Below are 12,819 nucleotides of genomic sequence, written 5' to 3'. Positions count from 1 at the left end.
CTGAGGGGAGCGGGAAGGTCACCAACTGCCGCAGGCGGACCTCACGCCCCTCCCACTGCTGGAGCCTGACCTCCCCCGGCCCCACCCCTTCCCCTACCCCAGCAGGACGACAGCTCGTCTTCCCCTGGCTTCCAACGTCAGGCCCGGCCCTGGGCCCCGATTGGGCACTGCCCCAGCCCGGAGCCAATCACAGTGGCCAGGGAGGTGGAACGCACCGATTGGCCAGGGCCAGGTCATGTGACCATACTCCCCAGGAAACTCAAATATTACCAAGGTTCCCTAAGAAACCAATGAACAAAATTATCCAGTAAAGGCAAACCGTACTTTTTAATGAGGCCAATGTCACAGGAAAAAAAAAAAAAAAGCTTCACCATGAACTGCTCAAGGAAGCTAGTAAATAAACTTTCAGAAAAGTTTAGTAGTTTTTTTTTTTTTTTTAATAGGGTGACGGAGAGCTATACCTTTCCCGTCTATGTGAATTTAGGTTTAAACTAGATTTCCCTTGGCTGTTATATAAGACAAAAAAACCCACATCACCCCCTTTCACTCACCCCCACCCCCCAAAAGTGTTTTAATGTATTGAATTTTTCTGTCCTCAGTTGTGTCTGATTCACGCAACCCACGAACTCTACACAGCCAGGCTCTTCCGTCCATGGAATTCAGGGCAATTTTTTCTGTCCCAGTCAATGCCCACCCTGGGTGATCCAAAGGCAAGGGCTCAGAGGCCCCTGAGAGACTAACTCCTTTCAGCTGAGCACAGAGCTGGCTCCTCACTGGGATGCCTGTGGCCTGGGGCTCCCAGAGGGGAGAGCAGCACTCGCCCCACCGTGTGGTCACTGCTGGAAGTGCAGGCTGCTCCTCACTCCCCCTTGACAGTGTCCCTGACGGCAGAACAGTGTGAATCGAATCAAGGTGGTAATGCAAACTCCAATGCAACCAAACTCCCCACAAGGTCTCCAAAACCACTCAGGAACAGGGAATTGGAAACTGCAGGGGATGACATGAATGGAGATGGAGACTTGACACCTTACACCGAGTTCACTTCCACTTATCCCTAGACAAACTTTCCGTGAAAACTTGTCACCAATCTAGAAGAACAATGAGCAGAAACCGGACACGTGCTTTGAGTCTTCACACACAAAACTAAAAGGCAGTCCACAAAAAAACCCAGAGAATACAGTGGACTTGGCAAAATCAAAGATATCTACTGTGGGAAAGACCTCATGACAAAAGCAAAAGACAGGTCATACATCGCCAGACGAATGAGTGGAAACACAAAGCTTATCAAGGATGTGTCTCCAAACAGACAAAGAACACCAACACAACAAGCCTGTGAAAACTAGGGAAAGGTCTGAAGGGACACCAGACTGAGGAAGACACACACAGAGGATCCCGGATGATGTCCAGCACTGAGGGCCTGAAGAAACAACAGTCTAGTTGCACCCCCTCAGGCCTGTGTGACCGTGGATGAGGCCTCTGTTTCCCGGTGGCTCTGAGAGATGGACAGAGAGGAAGGGGAAGAGAAGTCACTTGCATTTCTAATACTCACAGCAAAGTCTTCCAATGAGAAGGGAATTATCACCCCCACTGACAATGCCATGCACTGAAGTGATATCCACGAGTCCATCTAACCCAGAAGGGAAGGATGCACCTGTTCTCACAAAACGGCGAGAGATGGAAGAAGGAAGATCAAGCCCACACCAATCACTGGAGAGAGAAGCTGTGCTCAGGGCTTGAAAAATTCCTATTGGTAAAATGATGTCACAGCCCCACAAGGCAATCCACAGCTTCGATGCTATTCCTCCCAAAATGCCAAAGCATTTTCGCACCGAACAAAGAATTGCAAAAGGGGTTACGGAAACAGAAAAGAGCCTAAATTGTCAATACAATCCGACGAAAAGGCCCCGATACGGACATCCAAGGTTGTGTGAAAGGAAATTAGACGACCAAACTAGGATCCTCAGGAGAGTATCGGAGAAGGCAATGGCGACCCACTCCAGTACTCTTGCCTGGAAAATGCCCTGGACGGAGGAGCCTGGTAGGCTGCAGGCCATGGGGTCGCGCAGAGTCTGACACGACTGAAGTGACTTAGCAGCAGCAGCAGCAGCGGCAGGACAGTATGCTATTGGGAATACAGCAACACACACAGATCCAGATCGATGGAATAAAGTTGAGGGTCCAGAAACAAACCCCAGCATCCATCGTCAACTCATCTCTGACACAGAAGGGGAGATTATCCAAATGGGAACAAGAAAGCCTCTTCAATCAATGTCCATGGGAAACCCAGACAGCTACATCTGAAGAACGCTATTGGTTTGGATCTCAGACCACCTCAATATTGGGGAAAAACCTCACCCTAAAGACTGATGTCATGAGATAGCTAGAAAGAAGCGTAGGTCAAAGGCTCCTTAACATCAGAGTCTCCTTGCCATTTGCTGGGCGGAGGTAGAAATGGGTCTCTTCAATTAAGGGAAAGAGGTACACGAAGTACACCAATGGGTTTCCATCCAATGGAACCTCTTCACAACAGAGAAGCTAAGCATTCACAAATGCAAAAGATAGGAAACGGAACACGAGAGACTCCTTCCAAGTGGTGTATCTGAGAAGGGGTTCATATGGAAAGAGACGAAGAATGCACAGCACTCAGATTCCAAGAAACACCACCACCACCCTTGACCCTTCCCCTATGACCAACTCCGACCTGAAGCCTTTCTCTCCCTCTAACCTATCCCTAAAACATAACCCTCATCTAATCATATACATGTGGAATTCCTAGCATCCATCCATTCACACACGAGAGAGAAAGAGGAAGACACAGAGGGAATTGAGAAAGGAAAAGAGAGGGACACAGCCAGAGAGAGACACGGAACCAAAGAGAGGAAAGGAGTCGATGGTCCAGACTTTTCCTCAATCTGTCTCGAAGGTAGAAGCAATGACAGCGCCCATCCACCCCAGAAGGGGGAAAAGGACGGAAGGTTTGCAGAGGAAAAGACAAGAACGCAGGGAGCCATTAGAAGCTCAGCCACCCGCAGAAGCCGAGCTGGGACACTTGAACAGAATCTCAATGGAAACAGGACCAGAAAGTTGGCTACTCTTTTCTACAAGAGAGGGAGACCTTCGAGTCTTCCTTTCTGTCCTCCAGCTTGGATGCGGGGTCTCAAAACAGTCAGGAGGGGGAGTGCCTTTTCCTGGGTACCACGGCACATCCAGGCCTCGTTCTGCCCCATTCTGTGCTATGTCAGGCCTGGATGGAATCTTTCTTTCTGAAGTCTCAGCGCACGAGCTCCACGTGATATCGGCCCCAGGTGGAAAGGCATGGAGCTGCTCGTAGGCCGACAGACCTAGGAAGCAGATGGGAGAATGACCCCCACTCTGCAGATGGAGAGACTGGGGAAACCCTGAGGGGCATATGCTTGTCCAGGGCCACACCACTTATGAGAAGAAGGAGCCTGGTCTGAGAGCAGCAGGGCCCTCGGAGCTCAGGCCCTGGCTGCACCCAGGCCTCCCCAGGGCTGTGGGCTGGGCTGTGTGGGCGTCTCTGTGCCTGCACATGGCCTAAGGGGGGTGGTCGAGCAGTCAGAAACCCAGAGATTCCCTTGGGAAGTTTTGGGGAAGGGACCTCAGCACGAACCCCAGGCGATGATGTCACCTGCCGGCAACAGAACCCAACAGAACCCGCAACCCGGGTATCCAGGCCTCCAGAGCGGAGAGGAGCCCCCAGCCAGATCACTTGCTGCCAGGATGTTCTGCTGTTTGCCCATGCCCAGAGGCCGGGGCCTCAGGAGAGCTCACAGGCAGTGTGCGTGGGCACCCTGTCGACGTTGGCTCAGGACACCCCCGAGAGGCCTCTGGCCGTTTGCCCGGAGAAACAGAAAGGTAACACGGGGAGCCCCAGGCCGGGCCAGGCCACCTCGCCCATGCCACCCGGAAACACCGGGTCCTTTGCCTGTGTGTGTGGATGCGGGTTTCTCGGGGTGTGTCTCCCTCAAGGAAGCCCAGGCGGATGTGGGGTCAGAAGCCTGCGGACAAGTTGTGTCCACACCCCAGGGGAGAGCAGGCTGGGCCCGATGGGGAGTGTGCGGGCAGCGGCAGCCGCCCAGGCTGACCTCACACCCACAGGTGGGTCTCTTTCCTCCCGGGTGGGGATCTGAGCAGACACACGTCTCTGACCCTTCTGGGAAGAGAAGTTCGAGCAGGCAGAAGCAGCGGTTCCACTGGCCAGGCCCAGCTTGGAAAACTCCCAGCATGGCTGGCTGACGGTCACTGTCGTTGCAGAGCTTCCCACGTGATGAGGCCGAGGACGGGGACACCCCATCCACCTCCCGTAGGGAGGGGTCGGAGCACCACCCCCCCGCCCGTGAGGCCCAGTGCAGGCTCCAGGTGAGCGTGCCCACGGAGGCATCAGCCCCACCGGGGGAGAAGAGGAGGCGGGGAAGGCCTGCTGCAGAGACACCGCCTAGGATACACCCGCCGGCCCAGTCTGAGGCTGCCACGGAGCTCAGCACACCCGGCTCCGACCCAGAGTCCCGAGAACCCCGGCCTCTGAGGCAGCAGGAGGACCTGGAGCCCAGCACGCCAGAGCACAGAGGTGAGGACGCTGGGGCTGCTGCACGGGAGTGTGTGGGGACGGGGTGCTGAGCTACACAGGGACGAGTCCCCGAAAGCTGCTGCTGGGCCTGCAGCAAGCACTGGCCTCACACCCCCCGCCCCCCGTCTTGCACACTTCAGTCCCAAAAGACATCCGACGCTGGGTATTCTTTGGGAATCTCTTGGAAGCTTTCTGTCCCGGGATACGCACATGCCAAGGCTGGCCTGTGGGCAAACTTTGCTTCTCCCCCAGCTCTAGCACTGACCTCCAACTGGAACCAGGCTCCACTTCCCAGACCTGTCCCTACAGAGGTGGTGGCTCCAGGTGCAGGACCCAGGGATCCACCGAGGGCAGATGGAGAACCGAGACTTGCCCTCGCAGAGACACCAGGCCAGCTGGGTACTGGCCAGCACACCGGGCAGATCGGATCTCCGTGCCTGCAGGACCCCCAGCCCCAGGCACTGATGTCCCACCCCCTCAGCCAGAACCTCCACCTCCACGTGCACCTGTACCTGCTCGGGCTCTGGCAGGAGAACCCGAGGCAGAGGAGGAGTCACCGCCTCGGCAGGGAGAGCCTGCCCTGGCTCCCGCGCAACACCCAGATGCCCACGATGACTCACCCACCCCTGCAGGGAGAACGAGCCCCCGCTCTGGACAGACACCCAGAGCCCTTGCCGGAAACACCACGTCCAGGGGAGCGGTCGGCTCTGCAGCCTCCATCCCTGTCTGCTCACCGTGGACGCCGGCAACTCGGTCTGCCCCCAGGGGACATGGAGTTCCTTTCCCCTGAACTGCTTTGCATTTGGTTTGTTTCCACCTTTCTGGTGATGTTTTCTTTTTTGTATGGTTTCCTGTATTTTTGTTGGTTAAGTTGGGATTCGTAAACTTTTTCATCATTGTTGCAATTTGGGAACACTGTTGTGTAACTCTGGTGATACTGTGTTACCATCACCACTTGGTAGTTTCAGACCCGTTTGATCTTTATGCCCCACCCCCCAACAAAGCCTGGATTCAAGGCAAGCACGCCCTGTTCATCCCTTCCCCCGATCCTGAACACAATTTCATCTTTTCTTTGTGCATTCCTTCCTATATTCTTGGTGTCCCCAATCAATGACTCTCCGTGAAATGACTGAAGCAGTGTTTTTCGGACTCTCCACCAACTGTAAGACTCCATTGGAGAGTTCTCATTTTTATGTCATTTGAACTAGCCTTTGATATCTGAAAGGACGGTGTACGTCCTTTCAAGATACCATGTGCCAAACGAAGCCCTTTTGGCCACTGCCATCATTATCTCCAGGCAGGCATTGCTGTTTGAAGGGTGACATCTCAGCCAGAAGGCAGAGGCTGAGCTCGTCTTGTTGCACCAGCTCCCAAAAGAAGCCAAGAAAGGGAGCTGGAACAACAAACCACCCCAACGCCCAGGAAAGCGTTCTTCATGACAGAAGGCTAGAAAATGACCCAACATCCTTGTGGCCCAGAACCCCTCTAGAAAATCACTGTTCCATAAAAAAGAGAAACACATGGGAAGTTCCAAGGAGAGGCAATGCCCATGGCCAGTGTACTTTAGAGACGGCCTGAGCGCTCCGGGGAAGACACGCACCGACGGAACCCCTTGGGAAACAGCAGGGATTCTCCTCACCGTCGTAAGGGTTTCCTCTGGGGACAACCTGCCCTGGGCACCACATGAGGGAGCAGACCGGCTTCTCTTCCTCTGCCCCCACACCATTCACTCATGAAGGCAGCTCAGGTGTTCTCATGCCCTGCCTGCCTGCCTGCCTGGCTCATCCGTGAGCTGTGACCACCTCCAGGGCAGGACTCCACCTTCTCCTCTCTGTGTACCGTGCATCTGCACACAGTGGGCTTTCAGAACCTTAGACTTGAGCCATTCCCACTCAAGCCAGAACCCTCCCCAGGAAGGAAAACAGCTGTGGAGTCATTTTGGCCCCAGCACTGGTTCCGAAACCCTGGCGGCTCCTACAGCCTCTACGGCGTGAAGAGGGAGGTCCCTTCTGACAGAGCTTTCCGGCTCTCAGATCTAAGCTGTTGTTTCACTGTCAGCCGTGTCTCTTCCGTTGCAGCCAGGTGGGCCACGCTGCTCCAAAGGAGCTCACAAGCTGAGTTTCAAGGGAGGACAGGGATGGCTACAACGTGCTGCAAACTGAGTGAGGGTCCCCACAATCCTCAGCAAAGGTCTGTGGTGTGCAAGTGGGGAGTAGAGGGCCCCCAAGTTCCAAAGGAAGGGAGGTACTCGGGAGCTAAAGCCCTTGGCTGCTGTGGTAGCAGCTGCAGATGGCAGCTCGTCCACAGTGCACTTCGAATGAGGTCATATGAGCGGGACTCTGGAAATGGCTCCGAAATCGGGAGAAAGGGGTCAGGGTATGTGGGAAGCCGGCGGGGGTGGGGGGTGGATGAAGGAAGGTGTCCCTCCTCTCTCCAGTGCAATTTGGTTTGGTGAGTCTCAAAGCTACCAGATGGCACTTCCCAAGTCAGGCCCCCACAGGAATCAGGGTGGGCTGCGTGCCTCGGCCCCTGCCACAGGGACAAGCCACACCAGTGGCCTCCCTGAGCTCCAATGGCCGGATCTGGGGGTTCTGTCTGGGTGCACACCTCCTTGCTGTGGCCAAGTTCCCCCCTTCTCTGAGCACCAGCTTCATCCTCTCGAATGAGGACATCGAATGCTACCTTGGCACGTTACTCTCTTCATCCTGTGAAGACTCATTAGGCTTATCCTACAATTACTAGCTGGCCCGAAGAGATATCTCCTGAATCCAGATTAAGCTGGAGTCTCCCAGGCTCATCTGGCATGTCTTCCCTGAAGTCTGCCAAAACCCACACCATTGCATTTCCAGGGACTCCCCTTAGCCAGCTGGGCAGAAAACCCAGCATGCTTCAAACAAGCTGACAGACAAGCGGGAGAGGACTCACGGGCAGAAGGTTTCCCTCAGGTCTCGGGTGGAGCTCTGGGACCACAGCAGCAACGGGCCATCCCAGCCCCTGGGCTCAGCAGCGCCCTCATTCTCAGGCCGGCGGCTCTGCCCTGAGGGGAGAGGGAAGGTCACCAACTGCCGCAGGCGGACCTCACGCCCCTCCCACTGCTGGAGCCTGACCTCCCCCGGCCCCACCCCTTCCCCTACCCCAGCAGGACGACAGCTCGTCTTCCCCTGGCTTCCAACGTCAGGCCCGGCCCTGGGCCCCGATTGGGCACTGCCCCAGCCCGGAGCCAATCACAGTGGCCAGGGAGGTGGAACGCACCGATTGGCCAGGGCCAGGTCATGTGACCATACTCCCCAGGAAACTCAAATATTACCAAGGTTCCCTAAGAAACCAATGAACAAAATTATCCAGTAAAGGCAAACCGTACTTTTTAATGAGGCCAATGTCACAGAAAAAAAAAAAAAAAAAAAGCTTCACCATGAACTGCTCAAGGAAGCTAGTAAATAAACTTTCAGAAAAGTTTAGTAGTTTTTTTTTTTTTTTAATAGGGTGACGGAGAGCTATACCTTTCCCGTCTATGTGAATTTAGGTTTAAACTAGATTTCCCTTGGCTGTTATATAAGACAAAAAAACCCACATCACCCCCTTTCACTCACCCCCACCCCCCAAAAGTGTTTTAATGTATTGAATTTTTCTGTCCTCAGTTGTGTCTGATTCACGGCAACCCACGAACTCTACACAGCCAGGCTCTTCCGTCCATGGAATTCAGGGCAATTTTTTCTGTCCCTGTCAATGCCCACCCTGGGTGATCCAAAGGCAAGGGCTCATAGGCCCCTGAGAGACTAACTCCTTTCAGCTGAGCACAGAGCTGGCTCCTCACTGGGATGCCTGTGGCCTGGGGCTCCCAGAGGGGAGAGCAGCACTCGCCCCACCGTGTGGTCACTGCTGGAAGTGCAGGCTGCTCCTCACTCCCCCTTGACAGTGTCCCTGACGGCAGAACAGTGTGAATCGAATCAAGGTGGTAATGCAAACTCCAATGCAACCAAACTTCCCACAAGGTCTCCAAAACCACTCAGGAACAGGGAATTGGAAACTGCAGGGGATGACATGAATGGAGATGGAGACTTGACACCTTACACCGAGTTCACTTCCACTTATCCCTAGACAAACTTTCCGTGAAAACTTGTCACCAATCTAGAAGAACAATGAGCAGAAACCGGACACGTGCTTTGAGTCTTCACACACAAAACTAAAAGGCAGTCCACAAAAAAACCCAGAGAATACAGTGGACTTGGCAAAATCAAAGATATCTACTGTGGGAAAGACCTCATGACAAAAGCAAAAGACAGGTCATACATCGCCAGACGAATGAGTGGAAACACAAAGCTTATCAAGGATGTGTCTCCAAACAGACAAAGAACACCAACACAACAAGCCTGTGAAAACTAGGGAAAGGTCTGAAGGGACACCAGACTGAGGAAGACACACACAGAGGATCCCGGATGATGTCCAGCACTGAGGGCCTGAAGAAACAACAGTCTAGTTGCACCCCCTCAGGCCTGTGTGACCGTGGATGAGGCCTCTGTTTCCCGGTGGCTCTGAGAGATGGACAGGGAGGAAGGGGAAGAGAAGTCACTTGCATTTCTAATACTCACAGCAAAGTCTTCCAATGAGAAGGGAATTATCACCCCCACTGACAATGCCATGCACTGAAGTGATATCCACGAGTCCATCTAACCCAGAAGGGAAGGATGCACCTGTTCTCACAAAACGGCGAGAGATGGAAGAAGGAAGATCAAGCCCACACCAATCACTGGAGAGAGAAGCTGTGCTCAGGGCTTGAAAAATTCCTATTGGTAAAATGATGTCACAGCCCCACAAGGCAATCCACAGCTTCGATGCTATTCCTCCCAAAATGCCAAAGCATTTTCGCACCGAACAAAGAATTGCAAAAGGGGTTACGGAAACAGAAAAGAGCCTAAATTGTCAATACAATCCGACGAAAAGGCCCCGATACGGACATCCAAGGTTGTGTGAAAGGAAATTAGACGACCAAACTAGGATCCTCAGGAGAGTATCGGAGAAGGCAATGGCGACCCACTCCAGTACTCTTGCCTGGAAAATGCCCTGGACGGAGGAGCCTGGTAGGCTGCAGGCCATGGGGTCGCGCAGAGTCTGACACGACTGAAGTGACTTAGCAGCAGCAGCAGCAGCGGCAGGACAGTATGCTATTGGGAATACAGCAACACACACAGATCCAGATCGATGGAATAAAGTTGAGGGTCCAGAAACAAACCCCAGCATCCATCGTCAACTCATCTCTGACACAGAAGGGGAGATTATCCAAATGGGAACAAGAAAGCCTCTTCAATCAATGTCCATGGGAAACCCAGACAGCTACATCTGAAGAACGCTATTGGTTTGGATCTCAGACCACCTCAATATTGGGGAAAAACCTCACCCTAAAGACTGATGTCATGAGATAGCTAGAAAGAAGCGTAGGTCAAAGGCTCCTTAACATCAGAGTCTCCTTGCCATTTGCTGGGCGGAGGTAGAAATGGGTCTCTTCAATTAAGGGAAAGAGGTACACGAAGTACACCAATGGGTTTCCATCCAATGGAACCTCTTCACAACAGAGAAGCTAAGCATTCACAAATGCAAAAGATAGGAAACGGAACACGAGAGACTCCTTCCAAGTGGTGTATCTGAGAAGGGGTTCATATGGAAAGAGACGAAGAATGCACAGCACTCAGATTCCAAGAAACACCACCACCACCCTTGACCCTTCCCCTATGACCAACTCCGACCTGAAGCCTTTCTCTCCCTCTAACCTATCCCTAAAACATAACCCTCATCTAATCATATACATGTGGAATTCCTAGCATCCATCCATTCACACACGAGAGAGAAAGAGGAAGACACAGAGGGAATTGAGAAAGGAAAAGAGAGGGACACAGCCAGAGAGAGACACGGAACCAAAGAGAGGAAAGGAGTCGATGGTCCAGACTTTTCCTCAATCTGTCTCGAAGGTAGAAGCAATGACAGCGCCCATCCACCCCAGAAGGGGGAAAAGGACGGAAGGTTTGCAGAGGAAAAGACAAGAACGCAGGGAGCCATTAGAAGCTCAGCCACCCGCAGAAGCCGAGCTGGGACACTTGAACAGAATCTCAATGGAAACAGGACCAGAAAGTTGGCTACTCTTTTCTACAAGAGAGGGAGACCTTCGAGTCTTCCTTTCTGTCCTCCAGCTTGGATGCGGGGTCTCAAAACAGTCAGGAGGGGGAGTGCCTTTTCCTGGGTACCACGGCACATCCAGGCCTCGTTCTGCCCCATTCTGTGCTATGTCAGCCCTGGATGGAATCTTTCTTTCTGAAGTCTCAGCGCACGAGCTCCACGTGATATCGGCCCCAGGTGGAAAGGCATGGAGCTGCTCGTAGGCCGACAGACCTAGGAAGCAGATGGGAGAATGACCCCCACTCTGCAGATGGAGAGACTGGGGAAACCCTGAGGGGCATATGCTTGTCCAGGGCCACACCACTTATGAGAAGAAGGAGCCTGGTCTGAGAGCAGCAGGGCCCTCGGAGCTCAGGCCCTGGCTGCACCCAGGCCTCCCCAGGGCTGTGGGCTGGGCTGTGTGGGCGTCTCTGTGCCTGCACATGGCCTAAGGGGGGTGGTCGAGCAGTCAGAAACCCAGAGATTCCCTTGGGAAGTTTTGGGGAAGGGACCTCAGCACGAACCCCAGGCGATGATGTCACCTGCCGGCAACAGAACCCAACAGAACCCGCAACCCGGGTATCCAGGCCTCCAGAGCGGAGAGGAGCCCCCAGCCAGATCACTTGCTGCCAGGATGTTCTGCTGTTTGCCCATGCCCAGAGGCCGGGGCCTCAGGAGAGCTCACAGGCAGTGTGCGTGGGCACCCTGTCGACGTTGGCTCAGGACACCCCCGAGAGGCCTCTGGCCGTTTGCCCGGAGAAACAGAAAGGTAACACGGGGAGCCCCAGGCCGGGCCAGGCCACCTCGCCCATGCCACCCGGAAACACCGGGTCCTTTGCCTGTGTGTGTGGATGCGGGTTTCTCGGGGTGTGTCTCCCTCAAGGAAGCCCAGGCGGATGTGGGGTCAGAAGCCTGCGGACAAGTTGTGTCCACACCCCAGGGGAGAGCAGGCTGGGCCCGATGGGGAGTGTGCGGGCAGCGGCGGCCGCCCAGGCTGACCTCACACCCACAGGTGGGTCTCTTTCCTCCCGGGTGGGGATCTGAGCAGACACACGTCTCTGACCCTTCTGGGAAGAGAAGTTCGAGCAGGCAGAAGCAGCGGTTCCACTGGCCAGGCCCAGCTTGGAAAACTCCCAGCATGGCTGGCTGACGGTCACTGTCGTTGCAGAGCTTCCCACGTGATGAGGCCGAGGACGGGGACACCCCATCCACCTCCCGGAGGGAGGGGTCGGAGCACCACCCCCCCGCCCGTGAGGCCCAGTGCAGGCTCCAGGTGAGCGTGCCCACGGAGGCATCAGCCCCACCGGGGGAGAAGAGGAGGCGGGGAAGGCCTGCTGCAGAGACACCGCCTAGGATACACCCGCCGGCCCAGTCTGAGGCTGCCACGGAGCTCAGCACACCCGGCTCCGACCCAGAGTCCCGAGAACCCCGGCCTCTGAGGCAGCAGGAGGACCTGGAGCCCAGCACGCCAGAGCACAGAGGTGAGGACGCTGGGGCTGCTGCACGGGAGTGTGTGGGGACGGGGTGCTGAGCTACACAGGGACGAGTCCCCGAAAGCTGCTGCTGGGCCTACAGCAAGCACTGGCCTCACACCCCCCGCCCCCCGTCTTGCACACTTCAGTCCCAAAAGACATCCGACGCTGGGTATTCTTTGGGAATCTCTTGGAAGCTTTCTGTCCCGGGATACGCACATGCCAAGGCTGGCCTGTGGGCAAACTTTGCTTCTCCCCCAGCTCTAGCACTGACCTCCAACTGGAACCAGGCTCCACTTCCCAGACCTGTCCCTACAGAGGTGGTGGCTCCAGGTGCAGGACCCAGGGATCCACCGAGGGCAGATGGAGAACCGAGACTTGCCCTCGCAGAGACACCAGGCCAGCTGGGTACTGGCCAGCACACCGGGCAGATCGGATCTCCGTGCCTGCAGGACCCCCAGCCCCAGGCACTGATGTCCCACCCCCTCAGCCAGAACCTCCACCTCCACGTGCACCTGTACCTGCTCGGGCTCTGGCAGGAGAACCCGAGGCAGAGGAGGAGTCACCGCCTCGGCAGGGAGAGCCTGCCCTGGCTCCCGCGCAACACCCAGA

The 12,819-nt window shown here is 55.0% G+C and overlaps 1 long non-coding RNA gene across 1 annotated transcript in view; it reads right to left on the bottom strand.

Annotated features, from left to right (window-relative positions):
• The window catches only part of LOC145534177 (uncharacterized), a 32,712-nt gene that overhangs the window by 17,462 nt on the left and 2,431 nt on the right, over window positions 1-12,819 (bottom strand). The window contains exon 2 of the long non-coding RNA XR_014074312.1: window positions 7,514-7,625. This is a non-coding gene — a long non-coding RNA (uncharacterized LOC145534177). The remainder of the gene's footprint in view (window positions 1-7,513; window positions 7,626-12,819) is intronic.

The sequence above is a fragment of the Giraffa tippelskirchi genome, chromosome 14 (genome assembly GCF_054371585.1).
Source record: "Giraffa tippelskirchi isolate mGirTip1 chromosome 14, T2T-mGirTip1v1.2.pri, whole genome shotgun sequence".
Taxonomy (NCBI): Eukaryota; Metazoa; Chordata; class Mammalia; order Artiodactyla; family Giraffidae; genus Giraffa; species Giraffa tippelskirchi.
This window is presented reverse-complemented; position numbering and strand designations above follow the sequence as displayed.